This window comes from Staurois parvus, unplaced genomic scaffold, assembly GCF_062004578.1.
Source record: "Staurois parvus isolate SC_StPar_1 unplaced genomic scaffold, SC_StPar_1.0 ptg001004l, whole genome shotgun sequence".
In the NCBI taxonomy this organism is placed as follows: Eukaryota; Metazoa; Chordata; class Amphibia; order Anura; family Ranidae; genus Staurois; species Staurois parvus.
This window is the reverse complement of record NW_028318800.1, coordinates 365,888-385,639: the sequence shown is the minus strand read 5'-3', so window position 1 is coordinate 385,639 and position 19,752 is coordinate 365,888. Positions and strand designations below refer to the sequence as shown.

General features: G+C 49.5%; 1 long non-coding RNA gene across 1 annotated transcript; it reads right to left on the bottom strand.

The window, feature by feature from the left end:
* Positions 1-2,250: 2,250 nt before the first annotated feature.
* Positions 2,251-19,688, bottom strand: LOC149441325 (uncharacterized). Its single transcript, XR_016307400.1, has 3 exons — positions 19,591-19,688; positions 15,061-15,215; positions 2,251-2,568 (listed from the first exon to the last, which is right to left on the bottom strand). It is a non-coding gene; the product is annotated as an uncharacterized LOC149441325 (long non-coding RNA).
* Between the last annotated feature and the right edge of the window lie 64 nt (positions 19,689-19,752).

Here is a 19,752-nt window from a genome sequence, read left to right as displayed (position 1 = left end):
ATTGCACTAACCAGAAAGCGCAATGTAATGCGCAATTGAGTAATTCAAGACCAACTCCTGGTCATCTGGATCTGGAAAATGGGACACTGGGGGTCATCTGGCAAACCTCAGCAAGACAGGTAACACACCGCATACATCTCCAGGCTCCAGGAGCAAACCATCCATCCAGCAGGGGGAACCACTTGTGAAGGTAGATGCAGAGTAACAGGGATTCACCTTAGGGGAGGCACGTAACAAACGAGCCAGAGAAAAGAACATCCAATAGTGTAGTACTTTATTAAGGGATGGAACAATACATCAAATAAGGAGATATTAACCTCACATCTGGCAATGACTGAATCCAAAATGGCCGCCGGCCATCCACGTGGGCCGTGCGGTGTGACGTCACCAAGTAGGGCACCTCTCTAACGCGTTTCGTGCCTGTGCATGTTATCAAAAGGGGCCGGATTCATGGCAGGATCACCAGGGATTATCGTAACAAAAACTGCAGGTTTAAGATGATTGAAAACGACTAACATTCTGCTAAAACTTTTTGCAGTAGTATTGCTTGGACCTTGAAGAAGGGGACCTACCCTGAAAGCTTGTCCTGAAAATTGTATGTTAGTGCAAATAAAAAAAAGTATCACGGACAGGACTCAATTGTTTCTATAGATTGGTAAAATTTGTAAGGGTAAAAGCAGATACATCAGTGGTTCATAGTGAACTCGGTGTAGAGCTATTCACCCCGGGGTCCTCACAGAGGACAAGGGGGCGCACTTTACGTCTGGAGGAAAATAGATTTAAGCTCCAAATACGGAAAGGTTTCTTCACAGTAAAAGCTGTGAAAATGTGGAATAGACTCCCTCAAGAGTTGGTTGTGGCCAGCTCAGTGGATTGTTGTAGGAAAGTCCTGGATTTTTTCTTGGATACACAGAATATAACTGGATATAACATTTATAGGTAAAGTTGATCCAGGGAATATCCGATTGCCTCTCGGGGGATCAAGAAGGAATTTTGTTTTCCAGCAGGAGCAAATTGGATCGTGCTTTGCTGGGTTTTTGCCTTCCTCTGGATCAACTGTGGGGGTAGGATTATAACCTTTTTTTTTTTTTTCTATGGTTGAACTGGATGAACTTTTGTCTTTTTTCAGCCAGACTAACTATGTAGCTATGGATATTGACAGTTCAAAACTCTTCCGGTTCAGCAGGGACAGGACAAGATTCCAACCATGTATGGGCAGGCTGATTGTAGCCATGTTGAATGATCTATCAGCTTGGGTACAACCAGTCAGATTTTTAACCAAACCATCTAATGGGCAGGCTGATCGTACACAATTTGATTGTTGTACGACTTGTGTGCAACCAGCCTGTCGGGTTTTACATGCATTTATTGCTGGTGGTGATTATAGCCGCTAGCGGTAATCACTGTGTTCTCCTACCGAGACGGCTCTCCCCCACCAGGAGAACATAATGGCTCCACAGGATGGATTCCTCCATCAACAGTGTTGATGGGCGAATCAAGCGATTTTATTTCCTGCAACCTGTGGTTACAGGAAAGAAAATCGCTCCTTCTATGGCCGGCTTAACTCTCCTAAAGACAATATGGAGATAGTACAAGCAGATTGTAATATGTATGGCCAGCTATAGGCATGAGCAGGGGCGGACTGACCATTTGGAAACTCGGTCGCTGCAGTAGTCAGTAGGGGGCCCCATGAGATGCCCCTGGTACCTTTTTCATAGGCTTTTTTGAGTTTGGGCAAGGACACAGGGGCCCCATGATCCCCTAATGCCCGGGGGCCCCATGAGTTGTCAGTCCGCCCCTGGGCATGAGATCATTGCTCAAGCAGGCAAAAAAGAACTGTTAGATCTGACAATCATGTCTGTCAGTGGTGAGTAATGCCCCGCACACACAGTAAGAAAATCGTACGAAAAATTTTGCGGGACCACCGATCAAACGATTTTCTCTTCGTTGATGAGCGGGATGTTTTAACCGATAACGATATTGTGAATGAAAAAATCCAGTTGAACAACAGATAGACCGATTTTCTATCCGGTGCTATGACGGTCGTACGAAAAAAAACTAGCGCTATCACGCATGAGCGGAAACAGAGGATGACCCGGATGTTTATGTCCGAGGAATCTTCGTAAACACGAACGAAAAATCCAAATGTTAAAAGTAGATCGGCCTAATGAGATCATGAAACCAGAATTCTGCAGATTATATTTTATAGAGAGAAAACAGGTGGCGCACACACCTAGTGCATTATCCAAGGTTTATTGTAGGAGTGAAAGAATAAAAACATACTCACAGACGAAGCATGTATCTAAAAAGCATAGAAAAATGACAATGGCCACAACGGCAGGCAAGGTGTTCTCACTGTCAGTGCGGTCAAATGGCTGACGCGTTTCGGGGACGAATCCCTTTCCTCAGCTGGTGACCAACCTCTGATGCTGTGTGCGCCACCTGTTTTCTCTCTATCCAGTGGCTGATTTCCCCATCTGAGGAGGGCTGCACCCCTGGAGCATTTCCTTTGGTTGTCGCTGTCCTGGTACCCTTGGCTTCCCTTTTGGCTGTGCATATCCTGAGGCGCTGGAGAGTACATACGATATTATATTTTATGTATCACTATTTATGTATATAGGTCATGTAATAAACGATATTATACTCATTGCTGGTAATCGTTGTGTATATCGCTCGTTCTGGCCGGAAGGGCGTGGCTACAAGGTCACACGCACGCCGCATCACTTCCACTTGTACAGAAGACGTCAACACTACGTATTGCCCGACGAACGATTCTTTTAGATTGGTTAATGTGGGCCACGATTTCGACCAACGAACGAACGCCTCTCGGTCGTCAGATGACCGATCGGTCGATTTTCTAATCGTGTATTCCCACCTTTACTCTTGCAGTTGCTGTGGACACAGCAGAGTATTAAAAGCCGGATTAATACACAGACACAATAGCCAGTGGCTCACAATAGGGGGGGCAGCAGGGAAATGGACAGGCACTTATGGGATCTTTTTATAGAGGCATTCTAGACACAAAAGCTGGATGGTATGGAAGGAAGGCTGGAGAGAGGTATGTGTGAGATAAGAGACACTTACATCAGGTATACACTACACTCTAGGCACATGTACACATGACACCGATACCAACAGCTATTTGTAGCCACAATGAGGGAGGAGGGGAACGCAGATCCGTCCATTCTCTCCGCAACTGTTACTATTGTGTCCTCAAAGGCGTCCGAAGTCGTATTTATATCCCACGACACATGGACGTTGCAGGCTGCCAACTGCACCCAACTGCCAGGGAGAGTCCCACTTGGTGAGGATTTGTCCTTGGAAGCACTGGGTGATATCACATAGTATGACAAGCCAAAAATTTTTTTTTTTTTCATGGAAGGATTAGACCCCCTGTGAGGTTTTGTTATAGTGACAGCAGTTTCATTGGCCAGAAGGTGAGGGAAAATCAGCAACAGGGTCACAGACAGCAATAAAAAGCTGATAGGGGTTTAAAGTTTTGGTTGGGTATGCACTTTAAGGTAGTAGTCTGCAAAACTCATGTTCCTAGATTGTAAGCTCCCAGGATCAGGGCCCTCCTTTCCCTTTTGTATTGAACTGTATTGTTGCTGTATTGTCTCCCGTTATATTGTAAAGTGCTGAGCAAATTGTTGGCGCGATATAAATCCTGTATAATAATAATATATAAATCCTGTATAATAATAATATATAAATCCTGTATAATAATAATAATATATAAATCCTGTATAATAATAATATATAAATCCTGTATAATAATAATAATATATAAATCCTGTATAATAATAATATATAAATCCTGTATAATAATAATATATAAATCCTGTATAATAATAATAATAAAGAGGAACTTCGGTCTGGCTAATGCTAATCCCGCACTGGTGCCGCCATCTTTTTGTGGGCGTTGATGTGTTGTCGGCCTTCAGGACCTGGCAGAAACTGTGACACGACTGCGCACACGCCAAGTTTACCCGCACATGCACAGAAAACAGACATTTGGCATCTCCATAACAGGCGATGTGATGAAGGTCTCTGTTGAGTCATTGAGCACATCTGCCCAACATCATTCTCGCCTCGGCAAGAAAAGTTGTTACATAGTTATATAGTTACATAGTTAGTCTGGCTGAAAAAAGACAAAAGACCATCCAGTTCAACCATTAAAAAAAAAAAAGTTATAATCCTACACCCACAGTTGATCCAGAGGAAGGCAAAAAAACCCAGCAAAGCACAATCCAATTTGCTCCTGCAGGGAAAATAATTATATATATATATATATATATATATATATATATATATACACACACACACCATATTGCCAAATGTATTGGCCCCGCCCTCCCAATCATGTGATTCAGGTGTTCCAATCCCCTCCATGGACACAGGTGTATACAATCAAGCCCCTAGGCATGCAGACGGCTTCTACAAACATTGGTGAAAGAATGGGTCGCTCTCAGGAGCTCAGTGACTCCAAGCGTGGTCCCGTGATAGGTGGCCACCTGTGCAATAAGTCCATCCGTGACATTTCCTGGCTACTAAATATTCCACGCTCAACTGTTAGTGGGATTATAACAAAGTGGAAGCAACTGGGAACAACAGCAACTCAGCCACCAAGTGGTAGGCCACGTCACATGACAGAGCGGGGTCAGCGCATGCTGAAGCGCACAGTGCGCAGAAGTCGCCAACTGTCTGCAGAGTCAATAGCTAAAGACCTCAAAACTTGGTGCGGCCTTCAGATTAGCACAGCAACAGTGCGTAGAGAGCCTCATGGAATGGGTTTCCATGGCCGAGCAGCTGCATCCAAGCCTTACATCACCAAATGCAATGCAAAATGTCGGATGCCGTGGTGTAAAGCACGCCGCCACTGGACTCTAGAGCAGTGGAGACGTGTTCTCTGGAGGGACCAATCACACTTCTCTGTCTGGCAATCCGATGGACATATCTGGGTTTGGCGGTTGGCAGGAGACCGGTACTTACCTGACTGCATTGTGCCAACTGTAAAGTTTGGTGGAGGGGGGGATTATGGTGTGGGGGTGTTTTTCAGGGGTTGGGCTTGGCCCCCTAGCTCCAGTGAAGGAAACTCTTAAGGCGTCAGCCAAGACATTTTGGACAATTTCATGCAACCTTCCCATAGACACCCTCCTAAACCTTGTGGACAGCCTTCCCAGAAGAGTTGAAGCTGTTATAGCTGCAAAGGGCGGGGCCAACTCAATATTGAACCCTACGGACTAAGACTGGGGGGCCATTAAAGGTCATGGGCGTGGAAAGGCCAGCCGACCAATACTTTTGGCAATATAGTATATATATATAGTGGAGGGGGCTGGAGCCCGGTGCAAATAATTTTTGGTGGATGAAGGTCCGCTGTAACCTGATCCTGAGACACTGAAAACTGGTCATTGAGGGTAACTGCTCTGCTTAGAGCTCAACACACACACATTACAATCTGATTGTACAATCTCCTCTAGATCTGCCAACAGCTATGTAGTGGAAGGGCCTACCCGACTGGATACATATTGATTGGATGGATTAGGTAGGTCCTCATATTCCATAATTTTGGTAAATCAGAAGTTGATTGCACAGAGATTTCATATTGTCAGATTGTAACATGTAACAGTGACCTGAAAGGAATTGAAGGAAAGAGGTGCACTACCCCCCTACTAGCATCCAATCAAAATTCACCTTCTGCTAGTTTAGTAGTAGTAGTTTCTCCTAAGAGATAAAGGTCACGCCGGGCTTTATGATTGGACATTAATGATGAGCCCAGAACTGTAAATGACAGCAACCAATTAGGCTTCAGGCCAGTGAAGGATAAATGGTTAGCACTTCCGCCTGGCAGTACTCAGGTCATTGGTTCGTATCCCAGCCACGGCACTACCTGCCTGGAGTTTGCATGTTCTCCCTGTGTCTGCGTGGGTTTCCTCCGGGTACTCCGGTTTCTTTCCACACTCCAAAGACATGCTGGTAGGTGAATTGGCTCCTGTCTAAATTGTCCCTAGTATGTGTATGCATGAATGTGAGTTAGGGACCTTAGATTGTACGCCCCTTCAGGGTTAGGGACCTTAGATTGTACGCCCCTTGAGGGTTAGGGACCTTAGATTGTACACCCCTTGAGGGTTAGGGACCTTAGATTGTACACCCCTTGAGGGTTAGGGACCTTAGATTGTACGCCCCTTGAGGGTTAGGGACCTTAGATTGTACGCCCCTTCAGGGTTAGGGACTGATGTGATTGTACAATATATATGTAAAGTGCTGCGTAAATTGACGGCGCTATATAAGTACCTGAAATAAATAAGTCCTCGGGGTAATTGCACTTTGCATCGCAGTCTATACTTTACATATTTGTGTTGATTTGCGCTGCTCTTTAGTGCATTCTTATTTTTGGTTCCTTATGAGTCTCTTTCTTTCCCCAAAAATTGATTCCAGATTGTGAGGTTCAAATTTTATAATCCCCTACCCCTCCCTTTACCCCCCCCCCCCCCATCCTGTGACTCACCCCTCCTCATGTTAAGTGTACAGGATCTGTCACCGCCACATGCACAACCTCGGCTCCACACTAATGGGTTCATGTATGCAAACATACTAAGGCCAAGTGCAAACACTCATAGCAACCAGAGAGAATTTCTCTACGGCACTCCAACCTGATTAGATGACTATCCTTTGCGCACTGTCAATGCACTTCGCACTGTCTGCCACGTATTTGTCAACCTTAGCCTGTTGTTCTGCAGGAAGAAAAATGACGCATATTTTTTTGAAGGTCATTTAAACAAAAAAGCTAAATAAACTGTCGAAACTCACTGTACTTCCTTACCAGGGAATCGTAAAGTCATGTCCATGTGCTTGTGATTCACTCAACCATGCTGTGCTGTATGTCTGCACAGCATGCAGAGGGTGACAACATATTTCAGAACATGTACTGCTGCAGACTCTGTGCCCACCTCCTGCCTGCTCCTTGAATTGCTAGACAAGATGACAATTGGCATGCCACCCTGAGCAGGGGCGTATTTACCACAAGGCAAACAAGGCATTTGCCTAGGGCAGCATTTGCCTAGGGTGGCATTTTTCAGGGGGACAGCATTTTTCAGGGGGGCAGCGCCGCCCCCCAGAAGAAGGGACCAAGTAGAATCCGAGAGAGGCTGCAGGCTGCTTGATGGTGTATGAAGAGCCTGACTCTTGTTCCCGAGGATGTACGGCGTTGTGAATGTGAGTGTCTTCTTTCTCTTGCTGGGGTCCAGTTTATGGGGGGCGATGGTAGTGGAAGGCTCTCAAGGGTGGGGTGTTGTTGGTCAACATCAGGCTCTCTTTGCGGGGGAGGGGGGTATTGGTCGGTGTTAGGGTCAGTCCATGGGGGGGGAGCCAATTTTTGTGTTGCCTAGGGCAGTACGAAACCCAAATACACCACTGACCCTGAGCCCCCACGTAAGTCCTCCTTCCTCCCATCCATCAATTTACAAAGCCAGTAAACAACCTATAAGCCTGATTTTAGCTTTCAGACAGTGTGTGACGACTCTCTATGGAGAAAATAGCAGGTGATTTTGGCATTTGACTTGAGAAATAATTTATTGACAAGGAATACATAAGTGAATTGCGTTTTTTAGGTTTCTAGTTGAATGCTTTGGACTGCACTCTTTTTGTTGCCTTTCTGGCTTTTCTTCACAAAAGTATTACTGTGAGGCAGGGCACACTATGAGCCAAAAACTGTTGAAGAACTACGACCCCAGCATCCCTTACGAGTGACAAAAACTCACGGGGATGGTTCAAATCAGCCCTTTCTTTGGTGGAATCAGGGAAAGCGACGTTACTGCTCCCTCTGCTGGCTAAAATCTGACTGGCAATTTTTAAATTGAATCTATATTTATTTATCACAGGTACTTATATAGCGCCGTCACTTTACACATCGCTTTCCATATATATTGTACATTCACATCAGTCCCCAACCTGAAGGGGTGTACACATACTAGGGCCAATTTAGACAGGAGCCAATTAACCTACCAGCATGTCTTTGGAGTGTAGGAGGAAACCGGAGTACCCGGAGGAAACCCACGCAGGGAGAACAAGCAAACTCCAGGCAGGTGGTGCCATGGTTGGGATTTGAACCAGCGACCCTAGTACTGCCAGGTGGAGGTGCTAACCATTTAGCCCAAGCAGTCATGAATGCAAAGTTTGGTCCCCCTTAAATATTTGGGGGGCCATTAAGGAACAGCTGATGTTCTGTGAGGTATGCATACAAGGCAGTGACAGAATCTAATTATATTGGTGTGTGGTTTGATGGTATGGCTACCCCCGGCACACCCTGCCCACCATCGGTTAATAGTGATTGGATGGCTTAGAAAAAATGTATCCAGTTTTTGCTGTTGTCCTCTGATGTGTTAGAACTGGGAAGTGCCTGCAAGCCGCTCCATAGATACATAGACTAAGCAGGAATGCCACTGAGCAGCTAAATTGCACCCCACAATGTGTGTATGGGCTATAGTCACACACTGGCATGGGTTTGTCAAGCTTCCTTAGTGTTACTAAACCCCGGACCCTGCATTCACTATATCCGGTCTCCCCGGACCCCGCATTCACTATATCCGGTCTCCCCGGACCCCGCATTCACTATATCCGGTCTCCCCGGACCCCGCATTCACTATATCCGGTCTCCCCGGACCCCGCATTCACTATATCCGCTCTCCCCGGACCCCGCATTCACTATATCCGCTCTCCCCGGACCCCGCGTTCACTATATCCGGTCTCCCCGAACCCCGCATTCACTATATCCGGTCTCCCCGGACCCCGCGTTCACTATATCCGCTCTCCCCGGACCCCGCATTCACTATATCCGCTCTCCCCAGACCCCGCATTCACTATATCCGCTCTCCCCGGACCCCGCATTCACTATATCCGGTCTCCCCGGACCCCGCATTCACTATATCCGCTCTTCCCGGACCCCGCATTCACTATATCCGGTCTCCCCGAACCCCGCATTCACTATATCCGGTCTCCCCGGACCCCGCATTCACTATATCCGGTCTCCCCGAACCCCGCGTTCACTATATCCGCTCTCCCCGGACCCCGCATTCACTATATCCGCTCTCCCCAAACCCCGCATTCACTATATCCATTCTCCCCGGACCCCGCATTCACTATATCCGGTCTCCCCGAACCCCGCATTCACTATATCCGCTCTCCCCGGACCCCGCATTCACTATATCCGCTCTCCCCGGACCCTGCATTCACTATATCCGCTCTCCCCGGACCCCGCATTCACTATATCCGCTCTCCCCGGACCCCGCATTCACTATATCCGGTCTCCCCGAACCCCGCATTCACTATATCCGCTCTCCCCGGACCCCGCATTCACTATATCCGCTCTCCCCGGACCCCGCATTCACTATATCCGCTCTCCCCGGACCCCGCATTCACTATATCCGCTCTCCCCGGACCCCGCATTCACTATATCCGCTCTCCCCGGACCCCGCATTCACTATATCCGCTCTCCCCGGACCCCGCATTCACTATATCCGCTCTCCCCGGACCCTGCATTCACTATATCCGGTCTCCCCGGACCCCGCATTCACTATATCCGCTCTCCCCGGACCCCGCATTCACTATATCCGCTCTCCCCGGACCCTGCATTCACTATATCCGCTCTCCCCGGACCCTGCATTCACTATATCCGGTCTCCCCGGATCCCGCATTCACTATATCCGCTCTCCCCGGACCCCGCATTCACTATATCTGGTCTCCCCGGATCCCGCATTCACTATATCCGCTCTCCCCGGACCCTGCATTCACTATATCTGCTCTCCCAGGACCCCGCATTCACTATATCCGCTCTCCCCGGATCCCGCATTCACTATATCTGGTCTCCCCGGACCCTGCATTCACTATCCGCTCTCCCCGGATCCCGCATTCACTATATCCGCTCTCCCCGAACCCTGCACTCACTATATACGGTCTCCCCGGACCCCGCATTCACTATATCCGGTCTCCCCGGACCCCGCATTTACTATATCCGCTCTCCCCAGACCCTGCATTCACTATATCTGGTCTCCCCGGACCCTGCATTCACTATATCCGCTCTCCCCGGACCTCGCATTTACTATATCCTTTCTCCCCGGACCCCGCATTTACTATATCCGCTCTCCCCGGACCCCGCATTCACTATATCCGCTCTCCCGGGACCCCGCATTCACTATATCCGCTCTCCCCGGATCCCGCATTCACTATATCCGCTCTCCCCGGACCCCGCACTCACTATATCCGGTCTCCCCGGACCCTGCATTCGCTATATCCGGTCTCCCGGACCCTACATTCCCTAAATCCAGTCTCCCCGGACCCCGCATTCACTATATCCGCTCTCCCGGGACCCCGCATTCACTATATCCGCTCTCCCCGGATCCCGCATTCACTATATCCGCTCTCCCCGGACCCCGCACTCACTATATCCGCTCTCCCCGGACCCTGCATTCACTATATCCGCTGTCCCTGGACCCTGCATTCACTATATCCGCTCTCCCCGGACCCCGCATTCACTATATCCGCTCTCCCCGGACCCCGCATTCACTATATCCGCTCTCCCGGGACCCCGCATTCACTATATCCGCTCTCCCGGGACCCCGCATTCACTATATCTGCTCTCCCCGGACCCCGCATTCACTATATCCGCTCTCCCCGGACCCCGCGTTCACTATATCCGGTCTCCCCGAACCCCGCATTCACTATATCCGGTCTCCCCGGACCCCGCGTTCACTATATCCGCTCTCCCCGGACCCCGCATTCACTATATCCGCTCTCCCCAGACCCCGCATTCACTATATCCGCTCTCCCCGGACCCCGCATTCACTATATCCGGTCTCCCCGGACCCCGCATTCACTATATCCGCTCTTCCCGGACCCCGCATTCACTATATCCGGTCTCCCCGAACCCCGCATTCACTATATCCGGTCTCCCCGGACCCCGCATTCACTATATCCGGTCTCCCCGAACCCCGCGTTCACTATATCCGCTCTCCCCGGACCCCGCATTCACTATATCCGCTCTCCCCAAACCCCGCATTCACTATATCCGCTCTCCCCGGACCCCGCATTCACTATATCCGGTCTCCCCGAACCCCGCATTCACTATATCCGCTCTCCCCGGACCCCGCATTCACTATATCCGCTCTCCCCGGACCCTGCATTCACTATATCCGCTCTCCCCGGACCCCGCATTCACTATATCCGCTCTCCCCGGACCCCGCATTCACTATATCCGGTCTCCCCGAACCCCGCATTCACTATATCCGCTCTCCCCGGACCCCGCATTCACTATATCCGCTCTCCCCGGACCCCGCATTCACTATATCCGCTCTCCCCGGACCCCGCATTCACTATATCCGCTCTCCCCGGACCCCGCATTCACTATATCCGCTCTCCCCGGACCCCGCATTCACTATATCCGCTCTCCCCGGACCCCGCATTCACTATATCCGCTCTCCCCGGACCCTGCATTCACTATATCCGGTCTCCCCGGACCCCGCATTCACTATATCCGCTCTCCCCGGACCCCGCATTCACTATATCCGCTCTCCCCGGACCCTGCATTCACTATATCCGCTCTCCCCGGACCCTGCATTCACTATATCCGGTCTCCCCGGATCCCGCATTCACTATATCCGCTCTCCCCGGACCCCGCATTCACTATATCTGGTCTCCCCGGATCCCGCATTCACTATATCCGCTCTCCCCGGACCCTGCATTCACTATATCTGCTCTCCCAGGACCCCGCATTCACTATATCCGCTCTCCCCGGATCCCGCATTCACTATATCTGGTCTCCCCGGACCCTGCATTCACTATCCGCTCTCCCCGGATCCCGCATTCACTATATCCGCTCTCCCCGAACCCTGCACTCACTATATACGGTCTCCCCGGACCCCGCATTCACTATATCCGGTCTCCCCGGACCCCGCATTTACTATATCCGCTCTCCCCAGACCCTGCATTCACTATATCTGGTCTCCCCGGACCCTGCATTCACTATATCCGCTCTCCCCGGACCTCGCATTTACTATATCCTTTCTCCCCGGACCCCGCATTCACTATATCCGCTCTCCCCGGACCTCGCATTTACTATATCCGCTCTCCCCGGACCCCGCATTCACTATATCCGGTCTCCCCGAACCCCGCATTCACTATATCCGGTCTCCCCGGACCCCGCATTCACTATATCCGGTCTCCCCGAACCCCGCGTTCACTATATCCGCTCTCCCCGGACCCCGCATTCACTATATCCGCTCTCCCCAAACCCCGCATTCACTATATCCGCTCTCCCCGGACCCCGCATTCACTATATCCGGTCTCCCCGAACCCCGCATTCACTATATCCGCTCTCCCCGGACCCCGCATTCACTATATCCGCTCTCCCCGGACCCTGCATTCACTATATCCGCTCTCCCCGGACCCCGCATTCACTATATCCGCTCTCCCCGGACCCCGCATTCACTATATCCGGTCTCCCCGAACCCCGCATTCACTATATCCGCTCTCCCCGGACCCCGCATTCACTATATCCGCTCTCCCCGGACCCCGCATTCACTATATCCGCTCTCCCCGGACCCCGCATTCACTATATCCGCTCTCCCCGGACCCCGCATTCACTATATCCGCTCTCCCCGGACCCCGCATTCACTATATCCGCTCTCCCCGGACCCCGCATTCACTATATCCGCTCTCCCCGGACCCTGCATTCACTATATCCGGTCTCCCCGGACCCCGCATTCACTATATCCGCTCTCCCCGGACCCCGCATTCACTATATCCGCTCTCCCCGGACCCTGCATTCACTATATCCGCTCTCCCCGGACCCTGCATTCACTATATCCGGTCTCCCCGGATCCCGCATTCACTATATCCGCTCTCCCCGGACCCCGCATTCACTATATCTGGTCTCCCCGGATCCCGCATTCACTATATCCGCTCTCCCCGGACCCTGCATTCACTATATCTGCTCTCCCAGGACCCCGCATTCACTATATCCGCTCTCCCCGGATCCCGCATTCACTATATCTGGTCTCCCCGGACCCTGCATTCACTATCCGCTCTCCCCGGATCCCGCATTCACTATATCCGCTCTCCCCGAACCCTGCACTCACTATATACGGTCTCCCCGGACCCCGCATTCACTATATCCGGTCTCCCCGGACCCCGCATTTACTATATCCGCTCTCCCCAGACCCTGCATTCACTATATCTGGTCTCCCCGGACCCTGCATTCACTATATCCGCTCTCCCCGGACCTCGCATTTACTATATCCTTTCTCCCCGGACCCCGCATTCACTATATCCGCTCTCCCCGGACCTCGCATTTACTATATCCGCTCTCCCCGGACCCCGCATTCACTATATCCGCTCTCCCGGGACCCCGCATTCACTATATCCGCTCTCCCCGGATCCCGCATTCACTATATCCGCTCTCCCCGGACCCCGCACTCACTATATCCGGTCTCCCCGGACCCTGCATTCGCTATATCCGGTCTCCCCGGACCCTGCATTCCCTAAATCCAGTCTCCCCGGACCCCGCATTCACTATATCCGCTCTCCCGGGACCCCGCATTCACTATATCCGCTCTCCCCGGATCCCGCATTCACTATATCCGCTCTCCCCGGACCCCGCACTCACTATATCCGCTCTCCCCGGACCCTGCATTCACTATATCCGCTGTCCCTGGACCCTGCATTCACTATATCCGCTCTCCCCGGACCCCGCATTCACTATATCCGCTCTCCCCGGACCCCGCATTCACTATATCCGCTCTCCCGGGACCCCGCATTCACTATATCCGCTCTCCCGGGACCCCGCATTCACTATATCTGCTCTCCCCGGATCCCGCATTCACTATATCCGCTCTCCCCGGACCCCGCACTCACTATATCCGGTCTCCCCGGACCCTGCATTCGCTATATCCGGTCTCCCGGACCCTGCATTCACTATATCCGCTGTCCCTGGACCTTGCATTCACTATATCCGCTGTCCCCGGACCCTGCATTCACTATATCCGGTCTCTCAGGACCCTGCATTCACTATATCCGATATCCCCGGACCCTGCATTCGCTATATCCGGTCTCCCCGGACCCTGCATTCGCTCAGATACAGTGAATGCAGGGTCCAGGGAGTCGATACAGTGAATGCGGGGTGCGGAGAGACCAGATATAGTGAATGCGGTGTCCGGGGAGACCGGATATAGTGAATGCAGGGTCCGGGGAGAGCAAATATAGTGAATGCAGGGTCTGGGGAGAGCAGATATAGAGAATGCAGGGTCCAGAGAGACCGAATATAGCGAATGTGGGGTGCGGAGAGACAGGATATAGTGAATGCAGGGTCCGGGGAGACGGGATATAGTGAATAGGACTCCGATCCATTATGCTCAATCCGCAGATCCGAACCATCCTGCGGGGATCATCTGCATGCAACCTATACGGGGTGACACTGGACCCGCTCCACGAAAAGGTAAGTTGTAAAGAAAGCCGACGATCCCCGCAGGATGGATCGGATTTGTGGATTGGGGAGCATAATGGATTGGACTCCGATCCATTATGCTCAATCCGCAGATCCTATCCATGCTACGGGGATCGTCGGAGGGGGTGTCACCAAGTGTTACCGCACCAGGTGACACCAACCCTAGGGACACCCCTGCAACAAGGTACAATGGGATGAAGCAATCTCTGTGAGTTTTTTGACCAGGCTACAGGTGGTACATAAATGACCTACACCTATAGTAAGGGCATTAACCAACTGTAATCAAAGCTGCACAATTTGTTTTTATTTCGAGGGAGCTGGGTGGAACGCTGACGGTCAAACAGTGAGTGCATCTACTCAGAGGCAGTCACTCTTTGAGGATTCTGACAGCCATGAATGCCAGCTGTCAGAATACAATAGCTGGCAGAGAAGATTCCTTCATCCACGCCCTGAACAAAAGAAAACCTATTTGTCTCTGGTTACATTTTTAGTATCCATTTACTGCTACTTGATAATTTTATATAAAAAATGTAAATAGTATATAAAAAAAAGTAATAAAAACGCACCTTTTGATTTATAGCGCAATATCAAGTGAGGAAATGAAAGCGCTCCAGCGAGGGCTGCATGGCATTTCTGAAGGCCGCTTTTCTGATGGTGACAACAGAGGACCATGCCTGCGTAATGTGTGTTGATAGGATTGATTGCAGTCTTCATCGGAAACCTGTGTGACAGTACAGGAGCACAATCAGGAGAGTCAGCCCATAACAGGAAACGACAGAACAATTATTTTACCTGCACTAAAATGTCATACAAAAGAGGTTCAAAAGTCACTTTCAATATTTTAAAACCTGCATCTTTCAGTAAAGTAATCCCTGGTGATCCTGCCATGAATGGGCATTTCTTGTTATAGGGAGACAACGCTTTGCCCGTGTCCCCCAATTTTTCATTTGTGTTGCCCTAGTGGTTTCATGACACAAGTTGGAGAGGCACGATTCACTGTTGTCACCATTAGGAAACCCAATGCAGCCAATAACATGGAATACATGTAGACAGGAAGTGGCTGTAAAAGGGCTGCAGGAGATCATAAGCACTAAGATGCAAGAAAAAAAGGATAAAAGGATAAAAACACATATTATATGTAATAAAAAAATGACAACTGCTTTTGATACACAGTGCTTTGGCAAACACAGTCTCATTCACATGGTTGCAGAGTCTATGGCAGCATGATGAGCCGTTTATCTTTTTTCGGAATATCGTGGGGCTGCATGCAGGCAGTCTTTATAATTGAATGGAGACACAGCGGCTGTACGGACTCACCTGCATGGCTGAGTTTCACAGGTATGCAAGGGACAAGTGCACGATCCTGAATGCCTGCCAAACTTAGGCTGGCCATACACTATACAATTTTCTGTCCAATTTCTGCCCAATTTCCTTTAGCTACACCTTCAACTATGTAGTGCAAGAGCCTGCCTAATTGGATACATGTGAAAGTGTTGTTTAGATTTCACCTCATATTATATGTTTTTAAGTAAATCTAAAGCAAATTCTCAAGAAAATTGTATAATGGGCAGCACAGTGGCTAAATGGTTAGTACTTCCGCCTGGCAGTACTTGGGTCAGTGGTTCAAATTCCAACCACGGCATCACCTGCCTGGAGTTTGCATGTTCTCCCTGTGCCTGTGTGGGTTTCCTCCAGGTACTCCGGTTTCCTCCCACACTCCAAAGACATGCTGGTAGGTTAATGGGCTCCTGTCTAAATTGTCCCTAGTATGTGTATGTATGAATGTGAGTTAGGTCCTTAGATTGTGCGCCCCTTGAGGGTTAGGGACCTTAGATTGTACGCCCCTTGAGGGTTAGGGACCTTAGATTGTACGCCCCTTGAGGGTTAGGGACCTTAGATTGTACGCCCCTTGAGGGTTAGGGACCTTGGATTGTACGCCCCTTGAGGGTTAGGGACCTTGGATTGTACGCCCCTTGAGGGTTAGGGACCTTAGACTGTACACACCTTGAGGGTTAGGGACCTTAGATTGTACCCCCCTTGAGGGTTAGGGACCTTAGATTGTACACACCTTGAGGGTTAGGGACCTTAGATTGTACGCCCCTTGAGGGTTAGGGACCTTAGATTGTACCCCCCTTGAGGGTTAGGGACCTTAGATTGTACGCCCCTTGAGGGTTAGGGACCTTAGATTGTACGCCCCTTGAGGGTTAGGGACCTTAGATTGTACCCCCCTTGAGGGTTAGGGACCTTAGATTGTACGCCCCTTGAGGGTTAGGGACCTTAGATTGTACGCCCCTTGAGGGTTAGGGACCTTAGATTGTACGCCCCTTGAGGGTTAGGGACCTTAGATTGTACCCCCCTTGAGGGTTAGGGACCTTAGATTGTACGCCCCTTGAGGGTTAGGGACCTTAGATTGTACGCCCCTTGAGGGTTAGGGACCTTAGATTGTACGCCCCTTGAGGGTTAGGGACTGATGTGACTGTACAATATATATGTAAAGCGCTGTGTAAATTGACGGCGCTATAGAAGTACCTGGAATAAATAAATAATGTATGGCCAGCCTTAGCTATGCAGGTGGGTCTGTGCAGTCGCTGTGTCTCTATTCAATTATATAGCCTGCCTGCAGGCAACTCCAAAAAGATAAACAAATGGCTATTAGCCACTCGCCCTCCAGAGGATTTCCAACTCCCCCCTTCCTGACCAGGCCATTTTGTGCGATACGTCGCTGTGTTAATTTGACTGACAATTGCGCGGTCATGCGACGCTGCACCCAAATGAAGTTTACGTCCTTTTTTTCCCCCACAAATAGAGCCTTCTTTTGGTGGTATTTGATCTCCTGTGCGGTTTTAATTTTTTGCGCTATAAACAAAAAAAGACCGACAATTGTGAGAAAAAAAACAATATTTTTGACATTTTGCTGTTAAACATGTCCAGTAAAAAAAATGTTAAAAAATCTAATTTCGGCATAAATTTAGACCAAAATGTATTCTGCGACATGTCTTCTCTAAAAACAAAATCCTAATACGTGTAAATTAATTGGTTTACGTGAAAGTGTCTACAACTGGCTGTATATATACTGAAATTTATTTTTTTTTTCACTAGTAATGGCGGTGATCAACGACTTATAGCGGGCCTGCGGCAGGCATTCTGACACTGGGGGGGAACTGACTTGGTGTCGCTGACATCCCCAGTGACACCAATACAGTGATCAGTGCTAATAAAAAGCACTGACGCTGTACTAATGGCACTGGGCAGGAAGGGGTTAACATGAGGGGCAATCAAAGGGTTAACTGTGTGCTGTGTCTGTGTGCTTCACTGTAAGCAGTGTGCAAGAGCTGACAGGGGAGAGATCTGTGTTGTTTATACACAGGTCTCTCCCCCGTCTGTAATACTCGGCAATTGCAGGGTGCCCCTGCGTGGCTCACGCATGCGCAGTGGGAAAGCACCTGTGAAGCCGGATTCAATGCTCGTTTCCCTTAGTTAAGATGCTCCTGGATCCGAAGCTAATTGAACAATCGCCTCGAGTAGGGACAGCGCTGGATCCCTTTACAGGTAAGTGTCCTTATAATTCCAGTATTTCTAGCTGCTGACTTTACATTTTTTGGGGGAGAGACTGGAGCTCCTCTTTAAGGTATCTGTCCACACCAGCCTTTCTCAACCAGGGTGCCCAGTCACCCTGGGGTGCCTTGAGGTTTCTTCAGGGGTGCCTTGGCAAAATGTCTACAAATTGCCCAAAACTTGTATACAAGCCAGTGGCTGGAAGAAGCCTGCCTTTTAGTTACACAAAGCCACAGGTTTTCATTGTTCACCATTATAACCTTCTAGCTGCTGGCGTCCTGACAACCAATGACATCAGTTGATAAGGAGGATGTCAGCTGCCTGCACAGCATCCTAGTTTGACCATCCCCTGCCCCTCCATCAGTGCTGGGGTCACATTAGCTCAGCGATGCAGAAAAACTAAGGGAGAGGAGAAACACTGGAATACTAGTCAGTACCAGTGTGGACAAGTGTATTTGCTTTGGAAGAATAAATCATCTCTAACGTTGGGTGTCCTACATGTGTGGATGTTGCTGCGTTATAGAAAACTATTAGAATAGTTTTTCACATTTTATAATGGGGTGCCTCAAGACTGTCCATAATTTTAAAGGGTGCCTCGGGACCGTCCGGAATTTTAAAGGGTGCCTCGGGACTGTCCATTTTAAAGGGTGCCTCAGGACTGTCCTTAATTTTAAAGGGTGCCTCAGGACTGTCCTTAATTTTAAAGGGTGCCTCGGGACTGTCCATTTTAAAGGGTGCCTCGAGACTGTCCATCATTTTAAAGGGTGCCTCGGGACTGTCCTTAATTTTAAAGGGTGTCTCAAGACTGTCAATTTTAAAAGGTGCTTTGGGACTGTCCATAATTTTAAAGGGTGCTTTGGGACTGTCCTTAATTTTAAGGGGTGCCTTGGGACTGTCCATAATTTTCAAGGCTGCCTCGGGACTGTCCCAAATTTTAAAAGGTGCCTCGGGACTTTCCATAATTTTAAAGGGTGACTCCGGACTGTCCATAATTTTAAAGGGTGCCTCGGGACTGTCCATAATTTTAAAGGGTGCCTCGGGACTGTCCCAAATTTTAAAAGGTGCCTCGGGACTTTCCATAATTTTAAAGGGTGACTCCGGACTGTCCATAATTTTAAAGGGTGCCTCGGGACTGTCCATAATTTTAAAGGGTGCCTCGGGACCGTCCGTAATTTTAAAGGGTGCCTCGGGACTGTCCATTTTAAAGGGTGCCTCAGGACTGTCCTTATTTTTAAAGGGTGCCTCGGGACTTTCCATAATTTTAAAGGGTGCCTCGGGACTGTCCATAATTTTAAAGGGTGCCTCGGGACTTTCCATAATTTTAAAGGGTGCCTCGGGACTGTCCATAATTTTAAAGGGTGCCTCGGGACTGTCCATAATTTTAAAGGGTGCCTCGGGACTTTCCATAATTTTAAAGGGCGCCTCGGGACTGTCCATCATTTTAAAGGGTGCCTTGACTGAAAAAAGGTTGAGAAACACTACTCTACTCTAGTGAGTCAAGGAGCCGTTACTGTCACAAACAAAATACATTCTTTGCTTACCCAAGTGCCACATGGAAGGGTCCAGGGGCACAGAAAGACCACCGGTTGCACATGCCTGCTTTAAGGGGTTAACTATTTAATGACAGCATACAGAACCGACCAGCTCTCTAGTGTATTTCACCGGTGCAGCCTCCTCTACCCCCTCCAGGGTTTGCCTCCTCC